This window comes from Lycium barbarum, chromosome 1 (assembly GCF_019175385.1).
Source record: "Lycium barbarum isolate Lr01 chromosome 1, ASM1917538v2, whole genome shotgun sequence".
Classification (NCBI taxonomy): domain Eukaryota; kingdom Viridiplantae; phylum Streptophyta; class Magnoliopsida; order Solanales; family Solanaceae; genus Lycium; species Lycium barbarum.
This window is the reverse complement of record NC_083337.1, coordinates 131,383,857-131,398,908: the sequence shown is the minus strand read 5'-3', so window position 1 is coordinate 131,398,908 and position 15,052 is coordinate 131,383,857. Positions and strand designations below refer to the sequence as shown.

At 39.6% G+C, this 15,052-nt stretch overlaps 1 long non-coding RNA gene across 1 annotated transcript; it reads right to left on the bottom strand.

Moving 5' to 3' along the window:
* Window positions 1-678: 678 nt before the first annotated feature.
* On the bottom strand, window positions 679-13,361 carry LOC132601843 (uncharacterized). The gene is made up of 2 exons (XR_009567569.1): window positions 12,505-13,361; window positions 679-984 (listed from the first exon to the last, which is right to left on the bottom strand). It is a non-coding gene; the product is annotated as an uncharacterized LOC132601843 (long non-coding RNA).
* Window positions 13,362-15,052: the final 1,691 nt, after the last annotated feature.

Sequence of the window (15,052 nt, the reverse complement as noted above, 5' to 3'; positions counted from 1 at the left end):
TTACCCTCAAAACTTGAATCAGTCCATCCAGTTTTTCATGTATCAATGCTCCGTAAGTGTGTCGGAGGTCCTACTAGGATCGTGCCGGTAGATGATGTTCAAGTGATAGAAAGGTTGACTTATGAGGAGGTACCATTGCCATACTAGATAGGCAAGTATGGAAACTTAGAAATAAAGAGGTATCCTCAGTTAAGGTCTTGTGGCGGAACAATAATCGAGAGGAAATGACTTGGGAAGCAGAAGAAAACATGAAGTCCAAGTACCCGCACTTATTTCAACCCCCGGAAGAGATTCAAGATGAGACATAAATATCATGAGGTATGTATGCTTTCTTTTTATGCGCTTGGTCGTGCGTGGCCATAATTTCTTGCAATTGTGTTGTAGCCCTGTGAGGCAATGTTGTTATGGGCTGTTTTGATAGGATGGTAGCGTCATATTACAGGGGAAACTCTGGCGAAATTTCTGTAGGATTCCCGAGAACTTGACATTTGAGGACGAATGTTTTTAAAGGGGGAAGAATGTTACACCTCCGGTTTTATTTGTCACGACCCGGCTAGGGGCCGCGACGGGTACCCGGTGCTAACCCACCCGGGCACCCCTTATCATACATTACTCCTTTCATCTAGGTGAGCCACATATTAAATCATACATTCCTATCCATCAATCATACTAGTCCCATTGGACAACAATACCTTTATATCATCATTGGCATCTATGCCATATCAATGTACATAAGCCGATAAGGCTAACAAAATGATATACAAAATATAGGCCGACAAGGCCAAACCCATCTAACCATATACGCATGTCTACGAGCCTCTAAGGAGAGTATGTCATATCATATAGGCGGGACAAGACCCCGCTATGCCCATAATTATGTACACAAAAGAATCAATACCAAAAGATATAGCTCCGAATGAAATGGAGCTCCGCTATATAGTCCCTGAGAATGTAGCTATGGATCAAGCCTGTCTCCCTGAGCACCTGCGGGCATGACGCAACATCCACAAACAAAAGGACGTCAGTACGAAGAATGTACTGAGTATGTAAAGCATAATCAATATTAATATAGAAGCATAATAGGCAATATAAGAAGTAGCATAAGATGGGAGACAGTAGTATCATCGTCATAAGCACTTACTTGCCTTTCATAGGGACTTTCTATTTCTAACGCGTATTTGTGTACATGCGTCCGTATCCGTATCCATTTCACATTCGTGATCGTATTCATATACATATCCTTACTCGTATTCGTGTCATATCCGTATTCATACTCATATCTATATCATATACATAACCATAGCATATACATAGCATTTACATAGCATGCCTGACCACGAAGGTTCGATGTTTCATACATACTTGGCCAACCAAGGCTCAAGGTTACACATACTTGGCCCTACAAAGGCATTAGGGTTTATCCGTACCATCTGCAGAGGTGTGCGCGCGTTACATAAATAAATACATATTCTACCCGGCCTTATAAGCTCGGGGTTGCATAATAGTCATACATAGTTACATATACATAAGCATCTTTACTATTATCATCACTATCATTATCGTCATCGTTATCGTCATCGTCAGCGTCGTTACCATTATCGTCTTCATCAATATCAATGTCACTATTATCGTCATTCATTACATCTATCTTTATAGGCTTACTCGTCATATGAGGAACTTAGCACAATCTTAGCATATCGAGAATCGTGAGCTTAATAGTTCGGAAGATAGAATCATTTGAAGGACATCATAGACTTATAGAAGATTTAGATGATTGGCCAAAGAACCATGCCTTATGAAAGAAGGGTTAGCCTTACATACCTTTCCGTTCAACTATTTACCACTTGCACGTTCTCCTTCAATGCTCACGTTTTTACCTTCATTAGAGTTATACTATCATTAGAAAATCGATAGCTAGCATACACAACTAACACTAGAGAAAATTGGACAGCATCTCCTTTATTTATACGACATTCCCCCATATCGCGTATCAACTCCCAAACGTCAATAATACATTCACAATATCATAACAATAGTCCTCATTCATCCACATTATCTATATTTCTCACTTCGCTTCCATCCACCCATATCCATGGTCATAACACACGACTACATTCATTCACATACATTGCCTATCCCATGTTCTCAACATCATTTATAACCTATTTATATCACAACACATCAAGAATCATGACTCAATTCAAGCTATTACTCAAAATGGCACTATTCCACATTCATGACCCATTTTTCTATATCCTTCTACAATCCAAGTATTTCAACTTTCAAATACCTTAAACAACATGGAAATATCATAAATCTTACCTTAGATGTTTTAGGAACAAGCCTTGGGTGGTAATACTTCACTTGAGCAAAACCCTAGTTCATCTCCAATGAGATTTCTTGACTTGAATGATCTTTAATGGGTTTTCTTACACTTGATTCACTTAGTTTATATTGTTGATCACTAATACCTCTTGAATTCTTGTGGAATAAATGTAGAGAGATGTTTTTGAGAGAAGGGGTGTGATATGGAAATGAAATGAAATAAAACTTGGATCCCTTATTTAATGAACCAATCTGATCCCAACCAGATATATGGTACGATCGACGGAGCGTCGATCTGATCATCGAAGTTGTTAAATTTCCAGTGAGCAACCTTTCGTCCCCTTTCATTATACGGTGAGAAGGACGGTCCGTCGAACTGATCGATGGAGCGTCGATCTGATCTGTCAAATGGTCTTCGCGCTGACTCGATTCTACGGCACAATCAACGAATCGTCGGCCCGTCCGACGGTACAAATAACGACCGTCGAACCCCCCCCCACCCCCCCCCCCCCCCCCTTTTTTGTAGAACTGCAGTGAAGTTTTATTTGATGAACTTTTCTCCCTTGCCTCTAACTTCTTTGGAATCTTAATTAGAATCATTAAGCATCCATTCTTACTTGTAAGGACATCATGTACACCTTAACTTACGTTAGTCCATTCACCGCTCAGCAACCCAAAGTTCTGAGGTGTAACATTATTGCAAGAAGATTTTGGCTTATTGGTGGTGTGTACCTTCGGTTTGGTAATCCGCACCAGAATTTTGGGACATGAGATATTTTACCTTGTATGTATACAGGAGTATAAGTGTGCATTCTTGACATTACAAGGGAATTAGAAGTGAAATGAATTGAATTGGAGTAAAATGAAGCAGTTTAGAAAAACTGCTGAAATCAGTCACCGTCGATGGCCCAAAGGACCACCGTCGATAGGGTTCTGCAATCAGACATCTCAGGCGGCAGTTCGACGGGGCATGTTGACGAACTGTCAACCCTGCTCGTCGACTCGCGGATCTGGAACTTTCCAGCTCTGGTTATAAAAATAAGATTCCACGATTTTATCCCATTATTTTCCCAAAAACAGATCCTATATCTCTCTAGAACCCTCCAAAACCCTCCCTCTATTTCTACATCAAATCTATACCAAGAAACTAAGATCAAAAGCCAAGATTAAGAGATTCATGTACTAGGAAGCCTATTAGGGTTTGTGAAGAGTAAGAATTTATTTTGTATACAAGTGAGAGATTTCATTTTAATTGAGTAGATTGACTCAAGGCTTATTCCTAAGTGATTAAGGTGAGTTTTATGTTTATTTCATGTTATTAAAGGTATTGAGAGGTTGAAAGACTTGGATTATGGAAGGAGGGAGAATATGGAGTGCAAACATGAAATTAGTAATATTCTTGAATCATGACTTGACTTAAATCATTGTTCTTGATATGTAATGAGTATAATTTTGCTATGAATAGTATTAAAGATGTTGCAAAGGCATTGTATGAAGATGGATACAGTATGGTGCCATAGTTAGGGTTATGAAGGAGTTTTTATAGGGAATGTTGAGGATTTAATAATGTCTAGCTTGATGAAGCTATTGATTAAATATTGTGAGTATTGTTATTGATGTTGGGAGTTGCTTATTGCGTGGAAAATTCATCGAAATAAAGGAGATGTTACCCAATTTTCGTTAGCTTTAGCTTAAGTATGTTTTCGATTATCTAATCTTGGTACGAATTCCCTTGAAGGTAGAATCGCAAGCTTGAGAGGCACGCAATTAGACGATAGAGTTGAAGAGATACAAAGGTATGTAAGGATAGTCCCTTCTTTTCTAAGGCATGATTTCTATTACAGGACTTTCTTTATCTTTCCAAGACCTTCTTACCTTCCGGAAAATATGAGTCGATGTTTATAAAGAGCTTCCTATGAGATAAAGATAAGAGATATGTTATTAAATTGATAGTGACGATGATGAGTCCAAGCCTAGAGATCCTAAAGCCCATGATATGATATTTCCACGAAGCTAATGATCCTTGTATGATTCTTTGATGTTATTCATTGTTGCTAGACCCATCTTATGATTACACCATAATGGAATCGGGGGTTGTCGACCTTACGTCACCCCGATAGAGTTGTGGCATTTAATTGATTTTTTATGCATGCTTCATGGTAAGTATATGATGATGATGATTACACCGTGCCTAGATGGCTGGACATGTCACCATGAAGGAGGGCTGCATATGATTACACCGTGCCTAGATGGCCGGACATGTTACCTCGAAGACGGGCTACATATGATTACACCGTGCCTATATGGCCGAACATGTCACCGCGAAGGCGGGCTGCATATGATTACACCATGTCTATATGGCCGGACATGACACCACTAGTGGGCGGCATGCGATAGTTACCCGGACGCAGGTTAACAATGATGGTATATGTGATATGTATGACATGTGTTTTCTTTTAAAGGATAAGCAGGTTATATCTTTATCTCATGTTTCATGATTTCTTTATTATTCTAGTATTATTCATGCCTTACATACTCAGTACATTTATCGTACTGGCATCCTTTCTTTGGTGGACGCTGTGTTCATGACCACAGGTAGACAGAGAGGTTTCCCAGATTCATAGGAGCTGATCAGTAGGCTTACAGGAGCACTCCATTACTTCGGAGGTGCCATTTCGATATATTATTTTGTGTACATATTTGGGCCGACGGGGTACTGTCCCGTCTTTATGTCTAGCACTCTAGTAGAGGCTCGTAGATACGTACATGTGGGTAGCAGATGTCCCATGATGACTATATTGTACTTTTGTATATCATTTTTGTAGTCGTGAGGGATTATGTATATAGATATGTGTTGCTTTGGAGGTTATATATATATATATATATATATATATATATATATATATATATATATATATATATATGTTCAGGTTGAGTATGATGATTAGCCTAATGAGAGGTGCCAGTAATCAGCTCCGTGTACCCGTCATGGCCCCCTAGTCGGGCCGTGACAAGCAACCTATCAAGGTCCTTAATTATCATTACTCATTAAATTGTAACAACATTCTATCAATATCCCCATTAAAAGCATTTCTTAGAGTCATGACACCATTTTTATAGAATCCTAGGTCTCCTTGCACTTAGTTTATGACTCTAAGTGTTCAACTCATGATTAAGAGAAGCTAACCCAAGCCTTTAGATGATAACTAGGTGATAATAACCATAACCCATCAAGTTTAGAAGGTATATTAATATTCTAGGGTTTCTATTTCACTTTCACCATTAAAGACCCACGAAGGGGATAACAATCTTGAGGGAGAATGGAATGATAGAATGGAATAGATGGAACTTACCTCTCAAGAGTTTCTTGCCCTAGCTTGGAATTTCACCCTAGGTGCTTGTTGGGAAGTGTGTTGCTGTTTTGTGAATAGAGAATATGAGACTAAGTATAAAAATCCTAGGCTACTGTCTTCCGTCGACTGCTGCAGCGGTCATGCCGCCGCTGCAACAGTCCCACTATTGCAGTCCCAAGGGAAACCGCTTGACCGCTATGGTGGTCCTTCCACTACTATAGCGGTGCCGCTACAGCGGTCCACCGCCAGCTACATCGGCCACCGAAGACATGGATGGCCGCTGGCAGCGGTCAAGCCGCTGCTATATTCGACCACCGCAGCAGTCCATTTTGGCCAGTGAGCTCGACTTTTGTCCAGTTTTTCCCCCTCTCATCCAACATTTCATCCGAGGCCTCAAAAGCACAAAATAAACATGTACATACGCATAAAAACGCCCTACGAATCCACCCGCGGCCACAAAATTCCCAACAGAGTTCTAATTTCTCACATCACCCCCCGATGGACTCAATACAATATAACAACAATCACAAGTAAGTCAATTTTCATCTCTTAAACTTACAAACTTGAGTTGTTATCGACTCGTTCTACCCTTGAAAAGGTTCTATTTGGTGGGGTGACCATACATTTTTCATAACGACCGGAAGGGTCGTTACAGCCCAACTTAACCAATATTTCAGAAAAGAGATAAGCCAAAATATGTTTTGGGTTGAGCCCAATAGCTAAAGGAAGAAATGAGATTTTGGGCTAGAAACCAATAGACCATAACCATTTTTTCAGAAAAAGAGAATAGAAGTTTGGGCCAAAGCCTATATCTAAAAAACGTTATTTCTACAATATAAATTGACAAATTTCAAAGACCAAAAGACAATTGGTTATATAATCAGACCCTCATAAATTAAAACCGTGCAACCTGTTTGTAAAACAAAAAATAATTAATGTTTTATATAAGGGTGTTTTAAAAACGTACTAAACGGACTAACCCGAACCATGTACGAGTCTAGTATGAACAAATTTATTCATCCCACACTTTTAAAGACTTTCTATCTTTACAAAAGCTACTATTATCCTTATATATAAAAGGAGCTAATTTTATCCGGATATTCTAAATTCGAGCCTAAATACCCTATATATAAAGGGAATATATTCAATTCTTTTCAAAATATGATATGCAAAATAACAGTCTTTTTTTCGAGAAATTAATTCCAAATAAACAGTTCATGCAAATACTTACACAATGGACTTCGAAGACCAACCGTATAGTATGGATTCTTAATAGTAGGGTGCCTAACACCTTCCCTAGGGGATCACCAGAATCCTTACCTAGAACTTTAGATTAAAAAGGATTTTTCACGGTTTATGAATAAAACCTTCAAAATCAATTTTCCTAATTTCCTCAGTATTAGGTGGCGACTCTTTTAAAACAAAGTCCGAAAGAGCACCAACAAGTTCACAGTAGCCTTTTTGAGTGCTAACCCCGGCCGCAAAAATACGAACCGTAATAGATGAGGACTCTGCTAGGGACTTAAAGGTTCTAACTATAAGGATTCCAATATAATGTGGGTATATTTGCCTTCACTGTTTATGTGTTTACTTTCCCGCAATTATCAACTGTCATTGTATGCATATCATAACTCCGCCACTCCTGACATTTATTTTACACTTTGTTCCAATGATGACTTTACGGAGCACGCAGTCGTACCTTCACTATAAAATCAAAATATTTCTTTTGGAATAGTTATGAGGCGGGATTGGTTCGTGGTCGTCCAACAACCCAAACGGTTCAGCCTCAGTTGTCCACTCGGGTTCCTGGTCTTTTGTGAAAATCCCACCCTAGTAAAACTAGGATAGAGCTAAGCAAATCCCTACTGAACTAGAGCATTCATATCTAGATGAGCTTTGGATATTTCAGACCTACCTAAAGCTCATTAAGAGAAACTACCCTGTGTTCGGACGGTCTATGGCCCAAAGAACACCGCATCTCATTTATGTGCTATGTGGAAGTATATTTTGTGCCTATGTGATGAACTATTAACCTTGTGGGGATGGGAGAATCTTAACTGTGTTCAATTTTGTAGATAGAAGGCCAAATCCATTTTGACATAGTTGTTGAGGCTCTGGATCTATTGAGAGTTTGGTGGGAGTGGTTAGTTGATACTCACAAATAGAAAATTAGCTGCACTCTAGGTCACCTACCCTCTATCATGATGATGCAGGGTCGTCCAAAACTAATAGAGGTACTGACCGAATATTAGGATGATAGGGAAATTTTATTCCGCTTCGGTGATATTAAGATGACTCCGACCTCTGAGGAGATTAGGGACACCATAAAAAGCAATAGAACCTGTCTAAGCAGACGACACGAACCAGATCATAACATGTGTTTTCCATATAGGCCCACAATCAGCCAAATCATGAAGTTTCTTGCATTGACTGAGGCACCCTGGGCACGAGGACCTAATGTATCCTACAGGGATCTGTATCGGAGATTTGGGGATATCACCGGGTATACTCTATATCAGAGGGAGTTCAACAGTAGAGAAGAGTGGGATGCTATTAGACCTTTGGTGTTTTCCATAGCCTTGCTACGCACTATGGTGTTTCCACGGGATGAATCGTTGGCCATAAGCACCCGAGTGATCTACTTGGCCCACGCTATCTTCTAACTAAGGATCAGGAAGTCAGGTATTTTGACTTGGTATCCATCATCCTGGCGGATATTTTCCTGCTTTCGACAAATGTCGGAATCGCTTCGGATACTTCCAATACTTCCAAGGATGTAGCATTTTGTTACGATGGTGGATTATCAAACACATGAACATGGCTAAGGAAGTCCAGTATCTGAGCAACCACAACATGATAGACCGTCTTACAAATTATTGCCAGAACCTTGGTTACATGTCCAAAGGGGCATGGGCCCGCCTCTTTGAGGAGTTGATTAATGATAGGTTCTAGTGGATGTTTCCTGACTTTATATTTGAAATTGTGGTGGTTCAGGGTAAGAATTATCCCTTTGTACCATTAGCATGGGTTCGAGGAATCCGTCCTTATTATCCATCTTTGGCTTTAGGGAAATTTGTTAGAAGACAAGTGATACCTCAGTTAGGAAATCCTGAGCTGTTCATCATTAAGCACATATAGCATAAGATCAAGAACACTGGGGTGATCCTCAGAGAGTGGAATGGTCGCGTGAGTTGGGGTCCTGATACTTTAGCTCCGGACAGGTTAGAGGCAAGGTGTGACCCTGGGTATCATGAATTGCTATAGGGACACTTGGCTCGTGCATCCATCCCAAGGCCCATACTTCCTCATGATGCCCAAGAATAAGAGCGTCTGAAGGAATGTTTGGAAAGCACAGATGAGCATTTGGCCAAGATTTTAGAAGAAACAGATACGGTGATAATCATTATGGAGATGTACAAAGCACGACTTCGGATTCAGACCACTTTTCGAAGGGTCCAGAAGGACAAGACAAGCCAGGCCTCGAGATCAGCTACTGGAGGAGAACCCTGGTAATTTACCTCTTTATATCAAGCCCCATGTCAGCTTCATTATGTTTGTAATCCCTTCGGGGAAGATATTTTTAATATTATGTATTTACTAATGATGATTTTTTAGGGCAATGGTTCACTTTCACAAATGGCACTTGCATATTTCAATCGATTAAGAGAGCCTTAACTCAAAAAGGCTTTAGGAACGCAAATAGTATAAATACCTGCAAATTACATAAATGCTTGCTACGTGCTTCACATGCCTATTTTCTATGTGTGTTATCATATATTAAGGCTTGAATACATTTGATCCGATGATCTAAACTACATACCAAAAGAAAAAACCCCAAAGCTTAAAACTTACCCAATTCATCTCCATTAAAAAGTTGACTTACAATGGCAAATCAAGGAGAACAAGAAACGCGGACTCTGGGAGTGACAACTGAGATGCTAAGAGACAAAGTACTACAAATGGAGAAGCACCTCCAAGAAATTGAGAGGAAAATTGAAGAAGAGGACAGATTGCTAGAGATGGTTGGAAACTCGCCAGAGGGCATACCTCAAGGACAATACTATGTGAATGTCCCAGAAGAAGCAAGGGATTTGGTGCTGAACTACATACCTTTAGAGAGAAGGCCTATGACGCCTTGAGAGGGGATCCCAGAAGGAATGAATGAAAACCAAGGAACTAGATCAGACCCGTGGGTGACAGAATTAGACTCGAAAGAAGAGCTGGAGCCTGAGCAGGAAGTCTCTGAACCCTTCGAGGATGAAGAACCAAAATAAAAAGAAGAAAAGCCTCAGGATATGGAGGAAGAGGAATTAATAGCCCGTTGACATAGAGGCTGAGGGAGAGGAAGAACCATTTGAGATGTTTCCTAACTTTGCAGAAGAAGAGAATGAGGCGAACGAGGAATCTGACTACTATCCCCCAGCCAACGAGGGATCTAACTTCTATGCACCATCACTCATGCTGGTACCTGCAACCTCTACGATGGCATCTGAAAATTTTGGAAGAGCGGGCCCTTTCGAACCAGCCTGGTGGGGCATAGCCTTCAAAGCCTATTTTTTCCCATTCAGAGTAGCTTCACGGCTCGTTACCTGTAAGGAGGTATACAAAAGGATGGTTGCCACAGGAGTGCCTTCCACTACTAGGGCTAGGTTACCGCCGCCCGTGTTGGTGTACGCATACAAAAGATTCCCTTTTCACCGCAACCAGGCCGGTCATACCATGAATGAGTGTCTGGGTTTAAGAAGAAAAATTTGTAGCCTGATTAATGATAGGATCATTGGGACTTTGTGGGGGCCACACACCTTACTAGTCCATGACCCTATTATCCCTAGAGAAGATTCATTGCAGGTACTCATATCTGGGGGTATGATTTCACAGTCTTCGAGAAATCATATGCCCGCATCTTCTCGACTTTGGCTACTTTGAGAAATATTAGACCCGTAGAACCTGCCCATGAGCCCGCACCACTGAGGCCCAACAGGAACAAGTTTTACTCGTATAATATAAGAGCTATGGGGCACGACATAGAAGAGTGCCAAGCATTCAAGCTCGAACTCGAGCACAAGATCAGTACAGGAGAGATCTTGATCATCTTACCACCACAATACTGAGATGAAAGGAAAATGAGAGAGCGAGTTCCTAAGGATCGCGACTCGCGAAACTATTGTTTTGGGTAGATATTAGGTGTCTTCATTTTTTGCACATAAAAAGTTACCCCTCCCCCACGAATAGTGTAAGGAACAATGCTGACCTGACATCCCTATGGAGGAATACGCGGGAAGCCCTAGTCGGGCCTGGTCTGGGGGATGTCTTTAGCTAAGTTTAGCCTGAAGGATATTTAGGAAAGATATATATCCTTCTTTTGTAAAACAAGCAACGATAGGGCCTGATTTCCCCTAGTGGGATACGTAGGAAGTCTACGTAAGACTCGGGCCCTATATAATATAAATTATAATTCCTCCCCATTTGTTTAATTTCTGTAACAAGGAGGGATTTGCCAAAGTAAGTCAACCATAAAAACCATTAAACCAAGCTCCACCTAAACATTAAAGGCCCATAAACACCCGAACCTTTAGAACAAAGGATCAAAAGTATTCAAGCTTTAATATGTGACTTTATGTGTTGTGTGCGCTTTAAATAATAATATGTGATATTTTGTGATAAGTACATAACTTTATCTACCGTTGAGTTATTCTTGTCTTATAGCACGATGCCGATTAGCATAGTACTGAAAGCTGGCATACTTCAGCAGATCCAAAGCCGCATTAGTATCTCTCGCAGACAAAGGCAAATAGAAGATGACTGGTACACCCAATAACAGAAATGAGCTCGCTCTCCATGACGAAGATGCCCAAGACCCACAAGAAGCATCATCTCAAGAATATGTGATTGCAACAGTACTGACTGCCGTTACGGCCCTGCAAGAAAAGATGGCCACACCCCTTTTTTCCCCACAAAAATGATTTATTTATATTAAGTTCAAAAGGTTTTTCAAATCAAAAGTGATGAAAATTGTTTTCGAAAAGGGATTTTATTTAGAAAAAAAGAGTCGCCACCTGGCATCGAATTTTGGTGTGCCAAGTCATCATAAAATCAATATCCCTTTCAAAACAAGTTTAACTCTAAAAATTGATCAGCGACAGAGATTCCGGTTAAGGAATTCTGTTGACTGAGGGGAAGGTGTGAGGCATCCCTTGAATCCCGTGGTTTTAGCACGATCACTTTAATTAACTCGTATTGGCATAAATAGAAAATCCATCGAGTAAAGTCAAACAACAAGCGACCACATGCACAAAATGGCTTAATATTGCCCCTTTCTAAAAATGTCGAATAGGAAACAAAAGTAAAACTAAACTAAGCTATCGTATACTATCTTCTAATCAACGTCCAGCTTGAGCTACATCACAAGTATGTCGGGGCATTGCCCGAATGAATTTTTAATACAAGTACTCGGAGCATTTCCTGAATAAAATTAATTCAACTAAAGGGGTAACCTCTCTCGCCTTCAAAATTCATGCACCGCACCCTAAAACTTGCCTACCTATCCTTTATATAATAAAAGTACAAAATGGTATTAAGACAAATCTCTTTCAATTTTAGCCTAACAGTCTGTTAATTGTCAAAATGAACCCAAATTCCCCCTATTTCTTTAATTCTCATTAACGTAAATCAAATACTCTTCGATCAATCTCATAAAATAGTAATCAAACATCGGCAACCATTCATCAATCAATAGGGTTAACCAAAAAAAATCACTAACATGAAATCATATCATTAAAATAGCATGTTAACTAGAAAGAAATAAATGAACAAAGAAGAATTGGACCTGAAATTAGATGAATCCGAACTCGACGGGAACCGCAACCCGAACTCGAAATAGATCTGAAACCCAACTAAAACAAACCTTGACTCGAACTACGGCATGGATGAAACCCCTTATTTAATTTGAAACACCTTAACTTTTCAGTTGAAAAACCAAACAGAAAACAATATACCTGATTATGTTTTCTTCTTTTTTTCCACTGATTTAGGGGATATAAATGAGGGTGGTTTTGGGGAGGTTTAACAGTGGTTTAGGGACATTTTTCGATCGCTTAAATCGCTGGTTTAGTGGTTTGGGAACTGGGGTGCTGGCGGGGAACAGTTGAAGACGACGGGGGTGTTTGGTCACTAGTTTTAAGGTGGAGACATGGGTGTTTAGTTACTGGTTTCGTGTGTGTGTACTATTTTTGTTTTGGTGTGTTTTTATAGTGTTTTTAATGGTGGATATGTTCATCTATGGTCGAAGTTAGATGGTGGTACATTGGTGGTTCATGGTTTTTCCGGTGGTTAAGGGTGGGGGTTCAGATGGGTTGTTGGTCAGAGCTCCAGTAAGCGGGGAATAGGGTGGTCTAGTGAAGAAGACGATGAGGATTTTTTTTTCTTCCTTTTTTTTTTTTGGTTCTGTTCGTCACCCTCTCTCTATCTGTTATGTATTGTTGTGTGATGTGTATATATTTGTGGAAAAATTGAGTGAAGAAGAAGGAGTGGGTCCCTCCTTTTTGGTATGCCTTTTTTATGTGATCTGTGTGTTCTCTCTTTTTTGAAAAAAAACATTCCTATGTATATGTATTCCAAATCCATAAGAAGAGAGGGCCCCACCCCCATAAAATATTCTTCCAAAATAAAAAAAAAAACATGACCCTTTTCTCTTTTTGCGATAAGGTTTGTTATGAAGCTTTGTCATTTTGTGGTGAGGTGGTATTGTTACACCTCGAAAATTTTGTGACATTTGGGTTATGAGTGAACTAACGTAAGCTCAAAGTGATCATGAAGCCCTTATAAGGTTAAGGAGGGTATAAAATAATTATAAGTATGTATCTTAAGGTCCCAGAATCATATGAAGCGGCGTTTTGGGAAGATTTCATATCATTCGAGTTATACATTGTTTAATAATTCCTTGATTGGGAAATATAGGGTCTGTTATATGGTTAATGAAGTTTAATACAAGTGCCAAGAAGGTTCCATGAGGATTGGAGGTCAAATGAATCGAAAAGAACGCGATTTCACGAAATCAGAGAAGTTGGGGCAGTATGCGGTCGCATACTGAGTATGTTGGGCCGCATACTGGCCACAAACTCCCCATTTTGGGTGATAATTCTGCCAACACCACCCCCATGTTGTGGAGGGAGTATGTAGCTGCATATTCAGTATGCTGGGCCAGATACTCACCGCAAATTGGAGTGGGAAGGCGGTTTTGCCACCTTTTTAAATCGCAAAGGACCCCATTTTCATTTCAACCTCCCACACTTATTTCCCCACATCTCCAAATAATTCTTGAGAGTTCTTGAAGGTTCCATAACCTTCCAAACCTTTCCACACCATCAAGAGAGAAAATCAACATCAAAACTCCAAGATAAACCATGGAAGGAGATTGTTCTTATTTCTACTCAAGGTTGTGATCAACTTGGTCTTGGAAAGGGTTGAGTAAGGTTAAATTGTACTATTATAAGGTATGTTATTCCTATCATTTACATGATTGAGTTGATATAAAGGTTTAGTATCTCTTGAAAAGGAAAAGAATTAAAGCGGAGAAGTCATAAGTGTTGGAGTGAAAAAGATAACCATGAGATGAATTTTAAAAGGGATTTTTGGATAAATTTGAGATTAGATTGGATATAACTTCTTGATTATGATATTGTGGATGTTCTTATTGTAGTTTGGGAGTTGTTTTGTAATATGGTGGAAGTTGATAAAATAGGGAAAGTGCTGCCCAAATTTGGTTAGCTCGTTGATTATGCTAGTTTGCACTTAAGAGTGTTTCCAAGACTTAACTTTAATGTGAATCCTCTTGAATGTAGATTTGTGAGCTTCGGAGGAGAACGTTAAATAACTAAGGAGACGTAAAGGTATGTAAGGCTAACCCTTTCTTTCCAAAGGCATGATTCTATAGTTACGAACCTACACATAATATCATATCCACCATATTCCTATTTCTAGAAACACTAGAAGCCCATGATTTTCATGATTCATATGATATGGTTGATAATGTTCTTTGAGATGACGATTATGATGATGATTTCAATTCTAGAGATTCCAAAGCTCAAAGTTCATAATGTTCTCATGATACTACTGAGTTTGTCACATGATTATCAATTGTATCCATTGTTGTTGATCTCGTCTTATAATAGTTGTTCCTCCAAGGTGAGATGTAGCGATGATGATGATTCCATAATAGAAACCGGAGGCTTATCGACCTTACTTCATTGGGCTCTCATGCATGCTTTACACACACACACACACACACACACACATATATATATATATATATACACACACACACACACATATATATGTGTGTGTGTGTGTGTGTATGTATGTATGTATGTTTATAA